Source organism: Eurosta solidaginis, chromosome 3, assembly GCF_040869045.1.
Source record: "Eurosta solidaginis isolate ZX-2024a chromosome 3, ASM4086904v1, whole genome shotgun sequence".
NCBI classification, from domain to species: Eukaryota; Metazoa; Arthropoda; class Insecta; order Diptera; family Tephritidae; genus Eurosta; species Eurosta solidaginis.
In genome coordinates this window covers 112,679,141-112,703,297 of record NC_090321.1, presented here as the reverse complement: position 1 = coordinate 112,703,297, position 24,157 = coordinate 112,679,141, and the positions used below count along the sequence as shown (strand labels likewise).

At 41.6% G+C, this 24,157-nt stretch overlaps 1 protein-coding gene across 9 annotated transcripts in view; it reads right to left on the bottom strand.

Moving 5' to 3' along the window:
• Window positions 1-24,157, bottom strand: part of Obsc (Obscurin) — a 2,548,720-nt gene that overhangs the window by 2,070,729 nt on the left and 453,834 nt on the right. For 2 of the 9 annotated variants that reach the window (XM_067772956.1, XM_067772960.1), the window contains exon 1: window positions 16,467-16,604. The exons of 5 other annotated variants lie outside the window; for them this stretch is intronic. The gene's annotated coding sequence lies outside the window, so the exon portion shown is untranslated. Of the gene's footprint in view, window positions 1-16,466; window positions 16,605-24,157 lie in introns of those variants that run through there. 2 more of the 9 variants (XM_067772958.1, XM_067772961.1) reach the window with 2 other exon arrangements.

The window sequence follows — 24,157 nt, the reverse complement described above, 5'->3', positions numbered from 1 at the left end:
TCAACAGCTTTCATCTGATATCCATATTGTATAAACACATTCTAGGGGTACCCGGGTCCACGTTTTGTGCTATATATCGAGACCCTAGCCTCCCAGTTGTATGAAAATTATCCTGCACTATAGCACTCATCAACAGCTTTTATTTGATATCCATATTGTATAAACACTTTCTAGGGGTACCCGGGTCCGCGTTTTGGGCTATATCTCGAGACCCTAGCCTCCCAGTGGTATGAAAATTATCCTGTACTATAGCACTCATCAACAGCTTTCATTTGATATCCATATTGTAAAAACACATTCTAGGGGTACCCGGGTCCACGTTTTGGCCTATATCTCGAGACCCTAGTCACCCAGGGGTATGAAAATTATCCTGTACTATAGCACTCATCAACAGCTTTCATTTGATATCCATATTGTAAAAACACATTCTAGGGGTACCCGGGTCCACGTTTTGGCCTATATCTCGAGACCCTAGTCACCCAGGGGTATGAAAATTATCCTGTACTATAGCACTCATCAACAGATTTCATTTGATATCCATATTGTATAAACAAAATCTAGGGGTACCCGGGTCCACGTTTTGATCTTAACACCCTAGGCACGTAGCGAAAAAAAAGGTAGACTTTGGCCGATTATCAGACCTACCCAATATGCTCACAAAATTTCATGAGAATCGGTTTAGCCGTTTCGGAGGTGTTCAGCCTCTAATAATTTTTACACATTATAACTTAACGTATACTGGGGGTCAATTCACTTTTGATGAAGTGATGAAGTGAAAAAAAAAAATTCATGCTCGCTGTGAAATAAATTTTTTCATTTTATCACATCACTATTTCATGTTAGGCGATTCGTGTTCTTTGCAATACTCTTTGTGAAAATCTAATAACGAGCACTGTGGTGAGTAAAAATAATTATATTTTCTGTAAAAAAAAAATTTATTAATAAAAGTAGTAAATATTTTCAAATTTTCAATAAGAAAAGAAGAAAATGCCCAATATTCACCTTTTGATTTCTTTTAATTCTCATCTAGAATATCAAATGTAAGTGGATTTATTGCCATTTATCATTTAAATGTACAATAAAGGGAGGAAAGAGGATAGAGAGAAGGATGAAAATAGGGAGAGGAAGAATGAGAGGTATTGGAAAATTAGGGACAGACGAACGGTAAGAAGAGTGTGGAAGTAGATTACCGGGGTGAGGGAGAGGAGTGGAAAGGAAGGAAAAGGAGAAGAAAAGGAACAGGGAAGGGAAAAGGATAGAGGAGAGGAGAGGGGGAAGACAACGCAGTAGATAGATACACAGATATGTTGTGAGGTTAAGTGCTGCCACCTATTGGTTTATTGTGCCCTCATTCTCTTCGCAACACCTCGTCCAAACCTAGTTCTCTGAGAAAATCCAGAATGGTTCTCGGCTTCAAAGAGTGTATGTGACTACTTTCTAATTTTGGCGATCCTAGGATCCTAAATCTTCCTCTCACGAAGGCATCGTCCATCAGGATGGGTTCTACAGTCTCATCTTAGCGATCGCAGAATCGACAAAGGCTATCTACTAGACCATATACCTAGTTAATGCATGTGGCTCTTTACCCTGCAGGGACTTAAGAGTATGTCTGTTAAAATTCTAAGGCGGCTTTTTGGGAGGTTAATCATGGCTTTAAAGCGCTTTGAGTTGTCCCCTCCTATCCTGGACCTCATTCTCTTCACAGCACCTCGTCCAAACCCAGTTCTCTGAGAAAATCCAGAATGGTTCTCGGCTTCAAAGAGTGTATGTGACTACTTTCTAATTTTGGCGATCCTACGATCCTAAATTTTCCTCTCACGAAGGCATCGCATTCCATCAGGATGGGTTCTACAGTCTCATCTTCGCGATAGCAGAATCGACAGAGGCTATCTACTAGACGATATACCTAGTTAATGCATGTGGCTCTTTAGCCTGCAGGGACTTAAGAGTATGTCTGTTAAAATTCTAAGGCGGCTTTTTGGGAGGTTAATCATGGCTTTAAAGCGCTCTGAGTTATCCCCTCCTATCCTGGACTTTCGCGCTAGTGTTTTCTGAGGCACGCTTCTTTTTGCCTGCACTCTTTCCTCATTGTGTATGACTCTATCGGCATGATGGGCTCGGGTCCTATTGGCTTTTCAGCCGCCGCCAACCTGGCAAGCTCGTTACCATCCACTCCTCTGTGTGCAGGTACCCAGGCTAAACGGATGGTGTTATTGGCCCCTAGACTGTGTAACCTCTCTACACACTCAAGGACTGTTGATGATTTAATCTCAACTGAAGATAGTGCCTTGAGCGCAGCTTGACTGTCGCTGAGTATAGCGATTCTCTCTTGTGTATATCCCCGCTGTAAATTTATCTCTGCACACCGGCTTATGGCGAAAACTTCGGCTTAGAAGATGCTCGGATATTTTCCGAGGGGTAGGAATATTTTGGTTCGGTTCCGAAGATCCCCGTTCCTATGCTCTTCGGTGTCTTCGAGCCATTGGTGTACCATACTATAGTGTATTCCTGGTGAAGCGCTTCAATTCTGGAGGTGTCCCACGTACACTTGTTCCCCAGCTCTATTTTGAAGTGTTTCTCAAACTTAATTAGCTTCCTCGCGTCATCACTGGGAAGTTGGATGGGTGGAATCTGCTCCTTCAGCTTCTCCGTGTTCTGTGACTGTATCACTTTGCCTCTTCCACATTCCTCTTTAGCTATTTTTACTAAAGTACTCCTTGCTGGCTGATAAATTATTATGTGTAGAGGCGTTAAATTAAGCAGCACCTCTATTTCCGCCGTCGGGCATGTTGGCATGGCTCCCATAATGCCGACATATGCCAAGCGTTGAAGCTTCGTGAGTGGCTTTTGTACGGTCACCATGTTGTTGTTGTTGTACCCAGCGGGTTAGGGGGCAGAATATTCCCGCGATAGCAACAAAGCCTGTCGTAAGAGGCGACTAAAATACCAGATTCAAGGGGCTGTGTAGCGCAACCCTTCAGGTTGCCAGCGCAATATATAGCTTCTCCAAACCCAATTGTCAACCTCACCTACATATATGCGGCGAATCCTGTTTCACTAACAGACGAGGCTCTGGTGACCCCAAGCTCCTCATGGAACTTGGGGGTATGGGAGGGAGGGGATGGCATGAAGGTTTAATGTGGCCACATAAATCGTTCCCGAGATGGTCGAGCTAGCACCTTAATGGTGCTGTGGTACCGGAGCGTACCGGATCTGTATCCGGCAAAGGACCATTACATCGATAACACTCCCCAAAGCCTTCGGGGAGCAACCTTATCACTACAACAACAACAGCGGTCACCATGGTTGTCCTTGATGCCCACGCAACTGTTCCATACACTATAATAGGTCTACCTATAGTAGTGTAGATCCATAGTAGGATCTTTGGGCTGCTGTGGCCTTTGATATGGCGTTGTCAGCGTGCTCCCTCCATAAGAGCTTAGAGTCGAACTGTACTCCATCCATTGCGATGTGCCCCATCTCTTCCAGTTCTCATCTCCTGGTGAAGAGCACAATGGCTGTCTTGTTAGGGTTTATACTTAGCTCTACCTTAGTACACCATTCTTTCGTTAACCTCAATGCCCTTTGCATTACGTCGCAAGGGGTGCTCTCAAACCTGCCTCTTACAATTATAACAACATCATCCGCGTAACCTGACATCGTACCCCGTTTTCTGAGAGCTTCTGTAAAAGTTCATCTACTACCACGCTCCACAGCACGGGTGACAGGACGCCCCCTTGTGGGCATCCCTTCGTTGTATTGATCTCTACTGTACCGTTCCCACTCGAGGTTTCGTTAAGCGTCGCACGCAGTAGGGTATTTATCCACATACGGATCGGACGTTGTATCTCTCTTCTCTCTAGTGCCCAATTCACACTCTCGTGGGACGTGTTGTCGATTGCCCCCTCTATATCCAAAAATGCGCATAGCGCAAACTCACCGCATTCGAACGCACTTTGGATTTCTGTGGACAGCTGCTACAATGCAGGTTCTGTCGACTTGCCTGTCCTATATGCATTCTGATCACGATGTAGTGGTATCCCATCGAGAGCTTTTGATCTAATTTCGTGGTCTACAATATTCTCCATTGCTTTCAAAGCAAAGGATGTCAGATGCTGCAGTGACCAGCCAACTTAAATTTTCGGCTTATATTTAGCTCTTGACAAAAGACCCCCACCAACCATTCCGTCCATATTCGACCCATCCGTGAACAAGTAAACGGGCCCTCTTCCCGGATGAGTCCACTTCCCCATTCCTCTCCCGGGGAATGACTGGGGTGAAGGTCGCACAGGGAGCAGTTATCGGCCTACAATAGTCCGCCCTGTTAGGGATAAAGTCGAATTCTAGAGTGTCCGAAGTCAGAAAGCCCATAGCCCATCAGTGGATCTCCTAGTAAATAATAAACAACTTTTGGAAGAATTTTGGCAATTAGAGCGTATAATTTATTATTGGTTTCATTTTGAGCATTTAGCATCTCTTTAGCCTCATTCTTAAGGCTCTTCCTCTTTTCCATCTTTTTATCTCCCTCCCTCCCCTCTCCGGGACCGAGGGGGTCTCCCCTTCTCCCTCCACCTTTCCTCTTCTCTCCCTTTTCCCTCTTCCTTCCACTTTTCCGCTCCGTGTTTCTTTTCCTTTCCTTTTTCTTCGCCTTCTTTTCCCTTCCCTTTCCCCCCTTTTTCCTTCCGTTCCGTTTTTCTTCTCCCTTGCTCCCCTTCTTTTCGTTTCCTTTTTTCTTCCCTTTTCCTTCCCTCTTTCCTTTTCGTTCTCCTTTCCTTCCCCTTTTTCTTCCCCTTCTCCTTTTCGTTTCCTTCTCCTTTACCTCTCCAACACCCTCTCCTTCTCTTCCATATTTTTATCCATCTCCTTCTCAGCCTCTCTCTCGTTCGCCCTTCCGCTCTTTTACTCTTCTCCCTTACTTTTCCTTATACTTTTTAATTTTCGTTTCCGTTCCCTTTTCCTTCTCCTGTGCCTTCTTCCTCTCACTATTCCTATGCTTTTCTACCCTTATCTGTATTCTTGTATCTATTCTTATTCGTAGGATAGGGACCATTCCAAAGAGGTGGGTTTACCTCAAGTGGTATGCATCATTCTTTATCACTACTATATATACGGCGTCGTCCGCAAGGAGAAAATAAAATATATGGACTATTCACGTTAACCTGCTTATCAAGTTATTTGTTTTTAAAAAATTGTCTGTCTAATATATTTCATTTTTGTAATAGAGTAAAAAAAAAATAACTGAATGAGCTGATAACCTGATAGGATCCCTCAAATGATCAAAATTATCCAGAAAAAGCCACGAAATGACCCCGACGAGATCGCGGACGGATTCCGAAAACCGTCCAGAAATGCTCCCGGAAGGTTCTCCAAATGGTCTCAGAATAGTCCCGAAATGACAACGACGCGATTCTAGACTGATCCAGAGAACCACACAGAAATTATTCCTGAAGGGTACAAAAATGATCTCGAAATAGTCCCGAAATTACCCCGACGGGATCCCGGAAGGGTCCCAAAATGATCCCGAAATAGTACCGAAAATCATTAAGAAATGAAGCCAGAAGATTCCCAAAATGATCCCGAAACAGTCCCGAAATTACCCCCACCGGACCCCGAAAAACATCCTGAAATGATGCCAGAAGGGTCCCAAAATGATCCCGAAATAGTCCCAAAAATGTTCGGAAATGACCCTCAGGGCATCCCGGACGGATCCTCAAAACTATTCAGAAATGATGCCTGAAGGTTACCGAGAATGTCCCGAAATAACTCCGACAGGATCCCAGATGGATCCCGAAAACCATCCAGAAATGATCCCGGAAGGATACCGAGAATGTCCCGAAATAACACCGACGGGATCCCAAATGGATCCCGAAAACCATCCAGAAATGATCCCGGAAGGATCCCCAAATGACCCAGACATAGTCCCGAAAAAGTTTGGGGACCCTTCCGGCATCATTTCTTGACGGGTTTCGGGATCCGTCCGTCTTCCCGTCGGGGTAGTTTCGGGAATTTTTCGGGTCTATTTCTGGATCATTTGGGGTCCTTCAGGGATCATTTCTGGCTGGTCTTCGGGTTCCCGTCGGGGTCATTTCGTGAATTTTTCTGTATTATTGCGGGATCATTTGGGAACTCTTCCGGCATAATTTCTGGATGGTTTTCGGGATTCATCCTGGATCCCATCGGCGAGATATCAGGACTTTTTCGGGTGTATTTCTGGAATATTTGGTGACCCTTCAGGGACAATTCTGGCTGGTCTTCGGGATGCCGTCGGGGTCATTTTGTCATTTTTTCTGTATTATTGCGGGATCATTTGGGGATCCTTCCGGGGCAATTTCTGGATGGTTTACGGGATTCGTCTGGGATCCCGTAGGCGTCATTTCGGGATTATTTCGGGACTATTTCGACATCATTTTTGGACCCTTCCGCGATCATTTCTGGATCCGTGAGGGATCTCATTGGGTTCATTTCGGTACTAACTCGGGATCATTTCGGAATTCGCCGGAATCGCGTAGCGTGTCGGGATAATTTAGCGACCCTTCCGGGATATTTTCTGGATGGTGTTTGAGGTCCGTCCGGGAGCCCGTCAGGGTCATTTCGGAACTTTTCCGGGATCATTTTTGGATAGTTTTCGGGATCCTGTCGGAGTTATTTCATGGCTATTCCGAGTTCAGTTGGGGATCCTTCAGGTATCATTTCTGGATGGCTTTAGGGATCCCGTCACGGTCGTGTCGAGACTATTTCGGGTCATTTGGGGATCCTTCCGGTATTATTTCTGGAGGGTTTTCGATACTATTTCGGGATAATTTGGTGACCCTTCCGGCATCATTTTTGAATGGTTTTCGGGATCGGGGCAGGGTTATTTCCAGACTTTTTGCGACTATTTCGGGATCCTTTCGGGACCCTTCCAGTGTCTTTACTGCATTGTCATTTCGGGGCTTTTTCGGGATTATTTTGGAACTCTCCCAGCATCATTTCTGGATAGCTTTCGGGATCCGTCTGGGATCCCTTCGGGGTTATTTCGTGACGTTTTCTGAACTATATCGGGTTCATTCGGCGGCCCTTCGGGGATCATGTCTGAATGGTTTTTAGGATCCGTCCGGGAGCCAGTCAGGGTCATTTCGGAACTATTTCGGGAAAATTTGGGGCCCTCAGGGATCATTTCTGGATGGTTTTGGTGTTTCTTCATTATTATTAATTATTTCGGGACTATTTTGGTATCATTTTGGCACCCTTCAGGGATCATTTAAGGACCCTTCGAAATCGGTAGTTCAGCACACATACCTTTTTAAATTATTAGCTTTTATGGCCACAGATTTTCTGCAAATTATTCATAAATAAAATTCGGTATGTTTTACCTTCAATATCTAACACAGCTGTTTCGTTCTATTTTTGAGTTTTTTTAAATGAATCCTGTAACGAACTGTAATAACTATAATTACACTTCTTGTAACATTTTAACCAACCAAATACCCGAAAAAGCAACACTATTTTCATCTAAAAAATTGTCTTTGGTGTTAGCTAATTGTAGTTTCACTCCTTTGTTTTATGAATAGTAATTCTTTCTCAGTGAAAACTCATCTGCCTTGCAGATGCCGTTCGGAGTCGGCATAAAACATGTAGGTCCCGTCCGGTCAATTTGTAGGGAAAAATCAAGAGGAGCACGACGCAAATTGGAAGAGAAGCTCGGCCTTATATCTCTTCGGAGGTTATCGCGCCTTACATTTATTATTTTTTTTTTTTTTATTAATTCTTTCACCCCTGTCATATCAATTAATTTAACTTAAAAACAAAATTATTAATGTATATAATAACTAAAGCGTGCCTTTCAGCTTATCATCTCATAAATTTTTTTTATTCTATTGCAAAAATAAAATGCATTAGACAAAAATAATTTTTAAACAGATAAGTTGATAAGCAGGCTAACGTTAATAGCCCATATATTTTATTTTCTCCGCCGCGGGTAAAGGCTACAATAAGTCATATTTTTCCCGATAATGGGAACATTCATCCTCCACGAGGAGTCCTCTCATGTTGCATTAAGTACATATCGATAACGGGCTTCACCTAGCGCGACCCAGCAAAGGCGTTTACCTATTCTGTGTGGATTTTGCTTAGGGGCGCTACTGACAGGGGACGCCAAATTGTCCGCAATGGATAATGTTGATAACGACTTAGAAAGAAATTGTAAAAACCTGGGCGAATTTTATAATAAAGATTTCGATGGAAGTATGCGACTGCAAAATATTGCTTCGCAGTAGAAAAGAAATTGAACCTTAATCTCCGTTAGAAGTAGGTACTTACTTTTTTAATCTCGTATGGAGAAGATGTTTTTCCAAACTTGCGAGTGGCACTTCAAATAGTCTTGACTATCTCAGTATCAATTGCCAGCTGCGAACGTTCATTCAGCAATTTAAAACTAATCTTTACAAATATGCGATCAACGATGGGCAATGTCGCCTAAGTGATCTAATATTTTTAGGTGTTGAAAAAGAAAAATTGTTTTCTCCGGGCTCAAGAAAACCTTAACGGGCGCAAGAATACCTCACTACGCCTTCTCCTTGTGCTTGTCTGGATAAAACGGCTGTGTAGGCAGGTACCGGGTCTCGTTATAATGAATACGGGGATGCTCCCTTATTCCTCTTGGAGGCGGGGCTAGATCAAGCAGTTTGCTAAGGTGTCCAGCTTTGTGACAATTAGGCAAAAGACAAAAGAGCTATTTTGAATCACTGTGTAGATGGTCATAAGAAGACATCCCGTGACAGTTCTGAGTACAGCATTTTATCAGGCCTGCAGCGCTTTCCAGTGTCTGTTTTTAGGACCACGCGACCAAACTGGTGTCGCGTAGTACCTGAGTGGGTGTCCAATTGCTATGTATGTGGTTAGTATCGTTTCTTAATCTTTTCCCCAAGCAGGGGAGCGATTCTAGTATGTAACATGTGTTCCAAATATGAGCCAAATCGGACCACAAATACGATTTTTGTGAATATCTCGATCCTTGCGCCACCTAGTGGCATTTTTTTATAGGTCGCTTTCTATTAATGTATGTATTATGTGTTCCAAGTATGAGCCAAATCGGACCACAAATAAGATTTTTTGAAATATTTCGACCCATGCGCCACCTATCGGAGTTTTTTTCTTATTATTGCATTGTCATCGGGTTCTGAACTATATTCCTAGTTTCAAGCTTGTAGCTTATCGGGAAGTTACTTAAATTTTAGTTACTAAATTCGTTCACAACTGCCGGCCGGCCTGTCAAGTCAACCAAAATTAAATCGTTTAAAAATACATATACATATTTGAATTATCCGCTCGCTCGACAGCTATATTTTCTCGTCTTTTACTACCGGTACGTATCTACGACCAAGTGGGGAAGGTCCGTGCATTCCTCTGGAAGATGTCATCCATCATCAAATGAATCGCAACTAAAATCCTCAAAACATAACAACCCGCATGTGAGGCTGCTTCGTCGATGCTGTAGAAGTGCACTGGCTCCCGATTAAATGAATCCTGGGAAATCTAGCATTCTAGCGCTCTGATACCTCCTTTCAAACAAATCGTGGGTGTCATTGAATCTACGGTCACTACGTTTCCTGAAGTCGTGATCTATGCCACCTCTTATTTTGAACCCACATTTCAGTATTTCATGTTTTTCTCCGTCGAAATCTTTCTCTTTATAAAGTGTAACAGGAATACTCAAACACTCCATGACAGTACCGGCCTGATCCTGAAAAGCCATTTTAGCCATTCTGTCTTTTACTATTTATGCACATCTATATTATAAACAGTGATTAATGGAGACACTGGTTTCATCATCATCATGCATCACCGTCAACATAACCTAAATAAAGTTGTTAAAACATATTTAAAATAATATCTATCGATATTATTTAATTTATAAAACATTTTACCATCATTATCGCCGATAATTTGGAAAATTTTATTGATTTTGTTCAATACATTTTTTTTAGAATTGTCACTAGTTTGAACGATAGAAAAGTCAACACAAATAGAATTGGAGAAAACAATATGTCGTTGTATACTTTTCCATGAAAATAAATTTGTATGGTTTTTACTACATTTTTCAGCTGAATGAAAACGTAGTTCAGCAAAGAGTCAAATGGAGATTCAGAGTGGGAGTTCAAGATGGCGGATTAGAAAGAGAAGAAGCTGCCCCATAACGTGTGATGGCGTCAGTCGATTTTTCTCATTTGTGGCACGTTTGTAAGTGTTCCCTCCTATTTCATTATGTTCAAAAATTATTTATGAATGTTAATTGTGCCTAATTTCTCCAAGTATAACATATTGGTATTTTTGTGTGTTTTAACTCTTTCATAATGAGTGACTGTCAAAATAAAAATCTGAAATTTTTTCACAGATAAATGTTACAAATTATAAAGGGAGGTTCCTTGAGAGATGAGGCTTGGATCGGGTATAATTTTTCCTATACAACTAAAGTTATTGTGGGTACAAAAGGTGTCAAACTTGTAATCGACCTAAAATTATAAAATTTTATTTTATTTTATTAATTGTTTGGGAAAAAATTGAAACAACTCGACATCAGGACGAAAAAGGCGGCAGCTGTTTCGATTATACCTTGTAAATCCCTTCAAAGCATTTTCTTCCGGGAGTGGGATTTGAACTCGCACGCCTGCGATGATGGGACTGTTTACAAATGCATCCGACCATATTACTGTTATACAGCTTCTCCCCAATTACCTTCTGCTTCATTTATTTATATTGTAACGAATTTAGGGAAATCCCGCTTACTTCAAATCTTCTGCTAACGTTCGAATCACTAAACTGTTGAATAAATAACTCCAATATTCAATAATACAAAAATGGTCTTTATTAGACTACTTGAAAGTACTTCACTTCGCAACTGATAGCGGGTTTAAAACAAACTGATTACTGATTACTCAGCTTTAACTCATTTTATACTCTGTGATGTCTCGTTCGCATACTTCTAGGCATTTCTTCTTCTAAAATTTACTACTTGTTGACCAGCTATAAACTACTAGCTTCTCATATGCACGTGTATATGTGAGTGATACTTCTCCCGATGATTGCATACTTTTGTGAGCATCTCAGATATATGCATGTATTTGTGCATATCTCTCCGCTTCTTGTATGTACATATGTGTAGACATAATGATTGATTCGTTTATGTAGATACAAGTGACTGCTTAGTATCGGCGTAGAGATGATAGTATGCCTTAGTGTTGCTAATAATCGTCACAGTGCCCTCCACCTAAGTCTGATCGTCCCGATCAGACAAATCTCTCTTCTAACCGCTGCTAGCATCTCCAAATCAACCACCCTTCTATTTCGTGGTTTCCCAATGGTTTGTATGCGGTAGATGGTATCACTGATCTTCTTCACAACTTTGTACGGGCCTTCTCAACTGCACCAAAATTTGGATGGAATACCTTTCCGCCGGTAAGGGTTGTATAGCAGTACGAAATCTCCCTCCCGGAAACCTTGCGAATTATTGTTCTTGTCGTACCTGTGTTTCATCTTAGTACTTATTATCCTGATTCGTTCCCTCACACTCTGTTGTTTGACCAATGAACTACTTCGTAGAGCTTGCGCTTGACGGATTGGCTTCGCATAATCAATATTGTTCCCATGTTTCACAAAAGTAGTGTGCCCTGCATTCTTTAGGCGAAATTCTTTCCTTTGTTTTAGTGCGTCCATTTGGGTTTGTCAATGCCATCGTTTCTCTCGCAGGTATCTTTGATTTTGCTTTGTTTGGCCCATTCGTTCCATAAACCTTTACTTTTGACTTTCGTGGTCTTTGTCGAGTCTTCTTCACCAGCACTCGCTTACTGCTGAACCCTTTCTAAAAACTGAAGTTGAGGGGTACATCCTGGTTCTTATAGCGCATAATCCTTCTCTGTATGTCGATTCTTATGTCATGGTCAACTAAGAAGTCCACTCCCAATATGACTTCATCAACGATATCAGCCACAACGAATTTGTGTAGAATCGTGACCTTTCCAACTGAGACCTCACATACCACTTCTCCTTGGACTTGGTTGTACCTACTCGCCAGTGACCCTATGCAACCTTGCTCCAGGTAACGGTTTTACTTTCCTGTTGACCAAGTCAGATCGGATTAAGGAATGAGATGCGCCCGTATCTACATTCAGTACACGTTCTTTGCCATCCACATTCCCTCTGACGGTAAGACTGCTCGAGTTTCTTCGAATTTGCGAGACAGATATCACAGGACATTCAAAAGCTGGGGCAAGTTTTCGATCTTTATATCTGACTCGCTCTTGCTTATCTCCTCCAGCTTTACGTTTACGACCAGGCAAGTTGGAACTACCAGGACCGGTGCAGCAATGACGTGCAATGTGCCCTGGTTTTCCACACTTAAAATATTTGATTGCATCATTATTCTTCTGTTATGTTCCTTTTAAAGCTTCCAAAATTGCGTCTATCCACTCTGGTCTTTCTACTTCCACACGATGAGTCTTGTATGCTGGTTTACTCAAAGACTTTACTCCACTCTGCGCCACTTATGCTTGTGAGGGACAAAATATTTTGATGTCACTTCTACCGGACTGTATGTAATATTTGCTCCAAATATGAGCCAAATCGGATATCATAGGTCGCTTTGCATTCATGTATATATTACTTACTTACTTAATTGGCGCTTAACCGTCTAAACGGTTATGGCCGTCCAACAAGGCACGCCAGTCGCTCCTTCGCTCCTCCAACCGGCGCCAATTGGTCACACCAAGGGAGTTTAAATTGTTTTCCACCTGGTCCTTCCAACGGAGTGGGGGCCGCCCTCTACCTCTGCTTCCATAGGCGGGTTCCGATAGAAACACTTTCTTGGCCGGAGCATCATCTTTCATTCGCATAACATGGCCTAGCCAGCGCAGCCGCTGAGTTTTAATTCGCTGGGCTATGTTGATGTCTGCGTATAGCTCGTATAGCTCATCAATAAATCTTCTTCGGTACTCGCCATCGCCAACGCGTAGAAGTCCATAAATCTTTCGAAGAACTTTTCTCTCGAACACTCCCAAAGCCGCTTCATCTGATGTTGTCATGGTCCTGCCCCATATAGCAGGACGGGTACGATAAGTGACTTTTAGATTATGATTTTCGTTCGCCGAGAGAGGACTTTACTTTTCAATTGCCTACCTGGTCCAAAGTAGCATTTATTGGCAAGATTGATTCTTCGCTGTATTTCAGTGCTGATGTTGTTGTTAGTGTTGATGCTGGTTCCCAAATAAACGAAGTCTTTTACTATTTCGAAATTATGGCTGCAAACAGTAGCGGGGTTGCCAAGGCGCGTATGCGCTGACTCTTTGCTGGATGACAGCAGGTACTTCGTTTTGTCCTCATTCACCATCAAACCCATCTTTACCGCTTCTTTTTCCAGTTCGGAGTAAGCAGAACTAACAGCGCGGGTGTTTAGGCAGATGATATCAATGTCATCAACATATGTCAGTAATTCCACGCTTTTATAGTATATTGTTCGAGTGCGGTTAAGTTCTGTAGCTAGTATAATTTTCTCCAGTATCAAATTAAAGAAATCGCACGATAGGGGGTCACCCTGTCTGAAACCTCGTTTAGTTTCGAACGGCTCGGAGAGGTCTTTCCCAATTCTGACTGAGCTGATGGTGTTGCTCAGCGTCATTTTGCACAGCCGTATAAGTTTTGCGGGGATACCAAATTCAGACATAGCGGCATATAGGCAGCTCCTTTTCGTGCTGTCGACGGCGGCTATAAAGTCGACGAAGAGGTGATGTGTGTCGATTCTCTTTTCACGGGTTTTTTCCAAGATTTGGCGCATTGTGAAAATCTGGTCGATGGTAGATTTACCAGGTCTGAAGCCGCACTGATAAAGTCCAATCAGCCGGTTCACGGTGGGCTTCAATCTTTCGCACAATGCACTTGAAAGGACCTTATATGCAATATTAAGAAGGCCGATTCCACGATAGTTGGTGCATTTTGCAGTATCCCTCTTCTTGTGGACTGGGCAAAGAGCACTTAGATTCCAACCGTTGGGCATGCACTCGTCCGCCCATATTTTGCTAAGAAGCTGCTGCATGCGCCTTACCAACTCCTCGCCGCCGTACTTGAATAGCTCCGCAGGCAATCCATCAGCGCCCACGGCCTTGTTGTTTTTCAATCTGGTTATTGCTATTCTAACTTCGTCATAATCGGGCGGGGGACATATATTCCATTATCATCGATTGCGGGATCGGGTTCTTCATCTCTGCGCTGTGAATTGCTGCCTCCATTTGGGAGAGCAGAGAAGTGTTCCCTCCATAATCTAAGCACTCTCTGGACATCAGTTACAAGGTCGCCCGGTCTTAAAACCTTCCGTCTGTCGCCGTATTTTTTGGTAAAATTATCGGGCGTTATCCCTTGTGGCTAGCAGCTCAAGCTCCTCGCACTCACGTCATTCTGCTTCTGCTTTTTTCTTCCTGAAAAGGCGTCCCGCTTCCTTTTAATCTCACGATAGCGTTCGCACACTACTCTTGTCGCGCTCGCTTTTATGTGTTCCAAATATGGTGCTCATCGTTAAAACTGTGCCATGAGAGCCATGAGTATTGCAATTTTTTGAACGATACGCGAGACTTTGATGCAAAAACCCCGGATCTTTCCGAAATGGCCAAAACGTTGATTCCCTTCAATACATAGAAGTAAAACCTTTCCTAAATATTATTATTTTTAAATAGATAAAAGCTATGTAAAACAAGAACACCGGCGCGCCGTCCACGCCGCCGGTATATAATAGTGCCTACGCCGCCGCCGCTGATATAATGATCGACGTAAACCTCTACCATGTACTCGAGTGCGTTGTATTTCCAAACAGTTGGAATTCCCGAGAAAACTCTTCTGCTTTATAACCTCTACTTGTGGAAAAGTTTTAATTTCAGAGGTAAAAACACAAAATTACCAAAATGTTATAAAGACTTGGAGAAATTAAATAGATTTAGCGGCCGCCGTGGTGTGGTGGTAGTGTGCTCCGTATAGCAACATCAAAATTAATAGAAACTTTTCTAAGCGTGGTTGACCCTTTGGCAGTGATTGTATTTCTGCCATGAAAACCTTCTCAGTGAAAAATCATCTGCCTTGCAGGTGCTGTTCGGAGTCGGTATAAAACATGTAGGTTCCGTTCCGCCAATTTGTAGGAAAAATTAACAGGAAGACGACGCGGCTGGAGGAGAAGCACAACCCAAAACTTCCTGGGAGGTTATTCGCGCATAAACAAATTTTTTTATTTACTAATATCCTTCATTTATCATTTATTTAAGAACGATGAGCAAACTCGGTCGACGCCATCACACGTTATGAAAAGTTTAACTTCTTCAGCAAAACCAAAAGTGATATTACTTCGAAAAAATTTCAACAAAGTATTTTATTATTCAATTATGATGATGAAAAAGATGTTAAACCAAAAATACATTCCGCCATAAAAAATTGCTGACACTTTTCAGAAAATATGTAAGATTTCTCTGAAATTTAGAAACGTAAATTACCAATTTGTATGTCGCTTGAATTACAAAAATTTCATCTTTAAGGTGACATGAAATAGAAGATCTTATTTTGAAACACTCTAGCCGGCATCAATAAATAAAGTACATATATATAAAATATTTGGTGATTATTTATATACATATATTTATGTAATTCAAGACTTGCTAAGCATGTCATAAAACTCAAACAAACACCCTGATCCATTTGTATATATATATAGGGCGCTTCATATTATGGAACACTCTATACTCTCCCCGTACAAAATTCACTTTTTCTAACGAGGAACTGCCTTATTTTTCTGGAAATAGTATTTTTACGGCAACTATATATGAATATATGAATGTTTAAGTTATTTTAAGTATGTATAGTGTACTTTTACATACACATTCAAAATTATCAAAAGCCTAAAGTCGATCAAGGTCATTTAAATATAGACTATTTATGAAAAAAGCGTCTTCATTTATTATTGAGCGTTGGCGTGAAATGACCGATATAAAATATTTTTGTTACATAATTTTTTAATTTAAAATTTTTAACACATGTGTATATACATACATAACATTTATGCAAGTGGCGTAATCCGCCTACCGCACCAAAAGTCCTGGATTCAAGTCCCAGACCAGGCAATTTCAAAAATTAAGAAAAAAGGTTTTCTAAGCGGGGTCGCCCCTCGGCAGATGTTTAGCAAACACTTCTAGTGTATTTCTGCAATGAAAAGCTTCAAGTGGAAATTCATCTGCCTTGCAGCTGCCGGACGGAGTCGGCATAAAACATATGTCCCGCCAATTTGAAGGAAAAATCAAAAAAGGGCTGGAAGCAAATCGGAACAGAAGATCAGCCAAAATCCCCTCTGAGGTAAATCGCGCAGTATTTTTTATTTATAGACATAACGTAGCATTTTAGAATAAATTAAACAGCATAATCTTTAATTATTTAAGCCTTATATATTTATTCGTATATGTATTCACCCAATATGTAAAAGTAAACACTCCTTGGCAAAAGAACTCACGAAATGGTTGAAAAAGCGCACATGAAATTAATTCAGAAATCGTTTGCTAGACACGGCCACTACAGCAACTCAAAAATGACTAAAATATTAAAAGTGTTGAACATCAAAAATTTTTTTGAAAATCTAAATATAATTATTTTTGCCACTGCATATGTGCACATTGTTTATAGGGTAAAATCACTATTATCCGGACACTTAGCGCATTCCCTAACTTTGCCTTCACCTTATTTTTTATTACTTCGTTTATATTAGTTCGTTATATCGTTTCTTGTTTGAACGCGAATTTCAGAGTTTGGAAATTTTGCGAGCAAGTTTCTAGCGAGCTAGCTACATGAAATCCTGAACACAGTTAAGAGCCTTGTTAAAATGCAAGACTTGCAATATTTAGAAAATCAATACGTAGCAGGTTGAATCCTGAAATTGATTTTTTATTAACTTTTCATTGAGTTGAAACTTTTGTTATTTGTCGGACGGATCTGAATATTTTGAAAAATTTAAGGATCGGATGGCGGCCACCGTGGTGTGATGGTAGCGTGCTCCACCTATCACACCGTATGCCCTGGGTTCAACTCCCGGGCAAAGCAACATCAAAATTTTAGAAATAAGGTTCTTCAATTAGAAGAAAATTTTTCTAAGCGGGGTCGCCCCTCGGCAGTGTTTGGCAAGCGCTCCGGGTGTATTTCTGCCATGAAAAGCTCTCAGTGAAAACTCATCTGCCTTGCAGATGCCGTTCGGAGTCGGCATAAAACATGTAGGTCCCCTCCGGCCAATTTGTAGGGAAAATCAAGAGGAGCACGACGCAAATTGGAAGAGAAGCTCGGCCTTAGATCTCTTCGGAGGTTATCGCGCCTTACATTTATTTATTAATCTTAACACCATATACGTAGGTCACTTCGAATCTTGCGATTTATTTTTAATTAGAACTAGAGACTTGAAACTTTTAACATCCATGGTAACTCACGTTTCACCAGAAAGAAAATTTTAATAGTTCAAATAACATTCCCCTCTTTTTTAACATTTGCAAAATAAAATTGTGTTATCGTAACATTTTTTTTTCATGTTTAGAGCATTTGGCAAATCCAAAACATTTAATAAAAGGGCTTTGTGGAGAAGTGATGTGAAATTTTCCTAACACTCATTTTCGTAAGTGAAGTAAAGGTAGAAAATTGGCTCCAGAAAGAATATCTTTTTAGTAGAGTCATGCCAATTAAAAAAAAAAACTGTTCATAAGTAGAGTCATTCCCTTTTTTGTCTTTGGTACAATGTTTTTATTACTTTTTGATAAATGAAATTTAAATTTATTTTTACACGTGTGTTATTTCTTTGACAAACATTATCAAGTAATATATTATGAAGGCAGAATACGGAGGTTACTAATAACAAATATTGTGGAGTTTATTGTTGTTGTTTTAATTTAAAAGTCCATAAAAACTTACATTAAATATAGGTTATTATATTATGCGTAAATTTAATTATATGAATTTATATAATGGTAATGCACAATAGATTTACACAAAGGTCGTAGTGCTTCCAGGCCTAATAATCTTATATATAAAAAGAAAGGCTAAAATGCGTGGTAGTTGGTAGCCGGTCTTTGAAGAGATGCGCCAGTCGATTTTGTTCAAACTTTCACATAAGTTGCGTATATCTCACGCGGAGGTTTGCACATAGGTTTAGTTGCGATCGACGCACAGGTTGTCAAGATATATGCCAAAACGTGGACCCAGGTACCCCTAGAATGTGTTTATAGAATATGGATAACAAATGAAAGCTGTTGATCAGTGCTTTAGTAGAGTGTAATTTTCCTACCCCTGGGTGACTAGGGTCTCGAGATATATGCCAAAACATGGGCCCGCGAACGCCTAGACAGTGTTTTTACATTATGGGTATCAAATTGAAGCTGTTGATGAGTGCTTTAGTACAGGGTAGTTTTTATACCTATTGGTGACTAAGGTATCGAGATACAGGCCAAAACGTGGATCAGGGTAACACTAGGATGTGTTTTCACATTATGGGTATCAAATTGAATCTGTTGATGTATGCTTAAGTACAGAGTAAGTTTTATGCTGCTGGGTGACTAGGGTCTCGAGATATAGGCCAAAACGTGGACCCGGATACACCTAGAATGTGTTCTTACATTATGGGTATCAAATTGAAGCTTTTGATGTGTGCTTTAGTACGGAGTAAGTTTTACACCGCTGGGTGACTAGGGTCTCGATATATAGGCCAAAACATGGACCCAGATACACCTAGAATGTGTTTTTACATTATGGGTATCAAATTGAAGCTGTTGATATGTGCATTAGTACAGAGTAAGTTTTCCACCGCTGTGTGACTAGGGTCTCGAGATATAGGCCAAAACATGGACCCGGATACACCTAGAATGTGTTTTTACATTATGGGTATCAAATTGAAGCTGTTGATGTGTGCATTAGTACAGAGTAAGTTTTCCACCGCTGTGTGACTAGGGTCTCGAGATATAGGCCAAAACGTGGACCCGGATACACCTAGAATGTGTTCTTACATTATGGGTATCAAATTGAAGCTTTTGATGTGTGCTTTAGTACGGAGTAAGTTTTGCACCGCTGGGTGACTAGGGTCTCGAGATATAGGCCAAAACATGGACCCAGATACAACTAGAATGTGTTTTTACATTATGGGTATCAAATTGAAGCTGTTGGTGTGTGCATTAGTACAGAGTAAGTTTTCCACCGCTGTGTGACTATGGTCTCGAGATATAGGCCAAAACATGGACCCGGATACACCTAGAATGTGTTTTTACATTATGGGTATCAAATTGAAGCTGTGTGCTTTAGTGCAGAGTAAGTTTTACGCCGCTAGATAACTAGGGTCTCGAAATATAGGCCAAAACAAAGACCCGGATACCCCTAGAATGTGTGTGTATTATGGATATCAAATGAAAGCTCTTGCTGAGAGCTTTAAAGTGTAATTTTCATTTTGATATTCGATTTAGTCGCATCAACCTGGAAAAACTGATAAATTTGCATGCGAAGCCGAAATAAAGACATGAATTAATAATACCCACATACCTATTTACATACATCCTATTCGATTGCCTGAAATTTGGTATATAAATTTGCCTGTATTAGTATTTACGATGCGAAGTAGACCAGAGGCGGACTGGGACAAGGATTAGGACTGGGACTGAGACTGAGACTGAGACTCGGAGTGGGACTGGAACAAAATACATACCACTCTCTGGGACTGGCAATAAGGGATGAAGAAGAATGAGAAGAACTTGAGAGAAGAGAAAATAGAGAAAGAGAAAGAGACTGAGAAAGAGATAGAATGAGACGAAGATGGAGATAGATGAAGCGAAAAAGACGGAGGAGGAGTGAATACAAATATTAGGAGAAAGTGTAGAGGGGGAGGGCAGAGTTAGACGGAAAAATAAGCTTTTAAAATGTATGCAGATGGACCAAATTTAGGGCAGAACAACGTCTGCCGGGTCTGCTAGTAATATATATAATGGTACAATAACTTGATCATCTATTCATTAAGTCAGCCAGAGGAATATTATCATCGTTGCTATTATTAAAGGCATATATCCATACATTCAAAAGAAAAAGTTTTTTCTGTGTAAACCTTTTATGCAAATCTAATGGCGTATGTGCTTCATGCAAGTGAGCATAATTCTAATAACGTGTGTGAAGTTAATCATTGACGCGGAACCGAAACTAACACACAAATCAATATCGAATGTACCTGCGGAAAGAACGCTGGCATTGACAAACTCAAATGTAGGCACTAAAACGAAGGAAAGAAATTCCCGGAAGGAATGCAAGGGTGGCTTCAAGTCTGGGCGCACTACTATTGTGAAATATCAGAACGATACTGATTATGCAAAGCCAATCCGTCAAGCTCACCGTCTTCAAAGTAGTCCAGTGGCCAAAAACAGAGTGTGAGTAGTAAGATGAAACAAAGGCACGACGGGAAAAACAATTCGGAAGCTTTATTGGAATGGGATTTGGTACTGTTATACAACCCTCACCGGCGGAAAGGTTGGGAAACCACGATTTAGAAGGGTGGTCGGCTGTGTCTTCTTTTCTGTTGACAGTCCTGTTTCTCATTTGCATTATACGTAGGCTTTCTGTGTTGACATCTCCGCTGCATACCTGTTATGCATATAACCCATTATTTACCTTTTCTCTTTTTTGTACATATATGCCTACGTACTAACAAACGAAAGCCCCGGCAATGTCTATGAAGATTCCTAGGTCATACTCTTATATTCGAGGGATTTCTCTATGCTTATTACCATCCTATGCAGTGCGATGTCTACCGACTTGCCTTTGGTGTACGCATGTTGTGTTGTACACTTCTATCATTCTTTCAAAGGTTTTGAGCAGAAATAAAGTTAGGCTAATGGCCCTGTAGTTCTTGGGATACTTACGACCGATCTTTCCCTAATTCTAGCGTGTTAGGATTGTTATCCTCAGGACTTCTTTTCCTGAATCGCATGTAAATTTTGCATGTACCCCAGGATATTTGGACAAGCTGCGTGCTCAATATATCTTCCGCCTGTTTGTTTATTTGGAAGATGTAGAACTGACCTTCCTCCGTAGGCCTAGATACGGTAAGTACTCTCCAATCCTGTGTCGGTATATTCGGATTCTGATTCTGCAGAAGTCGCAGCGCATCCTCCGACTTCATAACGGATGGTATCCATACTTTAACATTTGGCACCATGGAGATTTGCGCTTTACCCAGCACCTCAAACCGCGCGTTCGTGCCTTGCCCTTGGAAGTTTGGAACCACTTCCTTCGCCACTATTGATGTCCTTCCTCTGACTTCAGGCTTTAGAGGTAGTTGCTACCTCGCTATTGGGGCCCAACTGTCCTACAGCTTTAGGCACACTTGTCTTTTCTATGCGGCTGCCATGCATCTCGGCTCTGGGACTGGATCCTTTCTGCCTCTTGGAAGCAGGCTTGACGCCTTCCGCCGACACTGCCTCTTCATTCTGCAATTCGACGCTTCTTCATTCTCGCACCGGCCGCAGTGCCGAGGGTTTCTCGCAGCAAACCTTCTGAACTGTCTTCGACCCACTTCTACCGCCTCATGAGCCCATCCCAAGCGCTCGATCTTCACTTCCGTTGGGTCGACCACTGCTCCCAGGCGTTGGACAATTCTTTGTGTTACACGGTACTACGACAGACCTCTCTTACTTCCTCTGCTCCGTACCCTTCTCCACTCTATTACTCCATTTTCATTTGTATGCTTTTTCAACATGGATGCTTTTTCAGCACTACTCTAGCTCTCCGAGTCCGACGCATCGCTTAATGCGTTTTTGTCGTCCTTGTCCTTGGCTTGCGACTCAGTCCTCCCCTTATCATCGTCCTTAGTGAAATTAGATATTGAGTCGTTCATCTTGTCGTACGACCACTTGCCAAACAAGGCGGGGTCAGCGGTCCAGTATTATATAAGGGAAACGAACCGTCCGCCACAGCAGCTCCCCTTACTGTGGTAAGGCCATCAATACTTCCCGAAGTGGCCGGGCATCGGGAGGCTCCGTTTGAATACAGCCGAATTCAATCGTACAGTATATACCGCATAAGTAAGAATTTGGTGAAACTCGAAGCTTCTAGTTATTAGGCAGAAATTACGAAAACCCTCATACCTAAACAATCGGTTTAGGCCGATAAGCGCCACCGCCGCCTCCGTTTTTTGTCGTTTTTCGTACGCCACCGAATGTCATAAATATTGCCGCGGCGGCGACGGCGTCCGGCGCGTTACTATATTTTCTTCCCATTTAATTGGTCTGATATGGTCGAAAGGCGTGTCAGAGGATTTTCAGTATTCTAAGTTATAAGAAATGGGAAATTTAACTATTTCTAACCGTTTAAAAGTTACATAACAAGTTAGGAAGGCTAAGTTCGGGTGTAGATGGACGCCTTTTAGAGATATCGCCATAAAGGTGGACCGGGGGTGACCCTAGAATGTGCTTGTAGGATATGGGTATCAAATGCAAGGGGGCTAATGGGTATTGTATCAAATTTACTGAAATTCCTCTTATTCCAAATCCTCTGGCAACGTTCGAATCACTAAACTGTTGAATAAATAATTCCAATATTGAATAATGCAAAAATGGTTTTTATTAGACTACTTGAAAATAACACTTATACTTCGCAACTGGTTGCTTGCTTAAGTCAAACTGATTTGTCGTGCCCCAACTGTTGCTGCTTTTATACTGTTTGGTTTCCCCGTTGGCATATTTCTAGGCGCTTCTATTTCTATAATTTACTAGTTATTTACCAGCTATAAAGTTACCAGTTATAACTACGTTTATAGCTTTTCTAATGCGCGTGTATATGTGAGTGATACTTGGACAAATTATTGCCTACTTTTGGGAGTATCTCAGATGTATGCATATGTTTGTGTGTTGCTCTCCGCTGCTTTTATGGAAATATCTATAGACATAATGATTGATTTATTGATGTGCATACAAGTCACTGCTTAGTATTGGCTTAGAGATGATAGCATCCCTTACTTACTTACTTAATTAATTGGCGCTTAACCGTCTAAACGGTTATGACCGTTCAACAAGGCGCGCCAGTCGATCCTTCACTCCGCCAACCGGCGCCAATTGGTCACACCAAGGGAGTTTAAATCGTTTTCCTCCTGGTCCTTCCAACGGAGTGGGGTCGCCCTCTAAATCTGCTTCCATAGGCGGGTTCCGATAGAAACACTTTCTTGGCCGGAGCATCATCTTTCATTCGCATAACATGGCCTAGCCAGCGCAGCTGCTGCGTTTTAATTTGCTGGACTATGTTGATGTCTGCGTAGAGCTCGTACAGCTCATTATTAAATCTTCTTCGGTATTCGCTATCGCCAACGCGTAGAGGTCCATAAATCTTTCGAAAATCTTTTCTCTCGAACTCCCTTAATGGTACTAATATTCGTCACACTGCCCTCCACCTAAGTCTCATCTCTCGATCTAAACGCTGCCAGCATCTCCAAATGAACCATTCTTCTATTTCGTGGTTTCCCAATTATTTGTATACGGTAGATGACATCACTTATCCTCTTCACAACTCTGCATGGGCCTTCCCAACTGCACCAAAATTTGGATGGAACAATAACCGTACCATATCTCCCTCCAAGACCACCTTCCGAATTATTGTCCTCATCGTACCTGCGTTTCATCTTACTACACATTGTTCTGGATCATTCCCTCGCACCCTCTTATTTGGCCAATGAGCTACTTTGTAGCTTGACGGATTGGTTTCACATAATCAGTTGACGGATTGGCTTCACATAATCAGTATCGTTCCGACGTTTCCCAACAATAGTGCGCCCTGGATGGAAACCACCCTTGCATTCTTTCTGGGAAATTCTCTCGTTCGTTTTAATGCGTCCATGAGAGTTTTTCAATGCCAGTGTTTCTCTCGCAGGTACCTTCGGTTTTGATTTGTTTGGCCCATTCGTTTCATCAACCTTTGCCCGATCTACTTTCCTTGACTTTTGTGGTCTCTGTCGAATCTCCTCCACCAGCTCTCGCTTACTGCTGAAACCTCTCTCCAAACTGAAGTTAAATGGCACATCCTTGTTTTTATAGCGCATAATCTTCGTAGGTCGCTTTTTATTCTTGTATGTATTATGTGTTCCAAATATGAGCCAAATCGGACCACA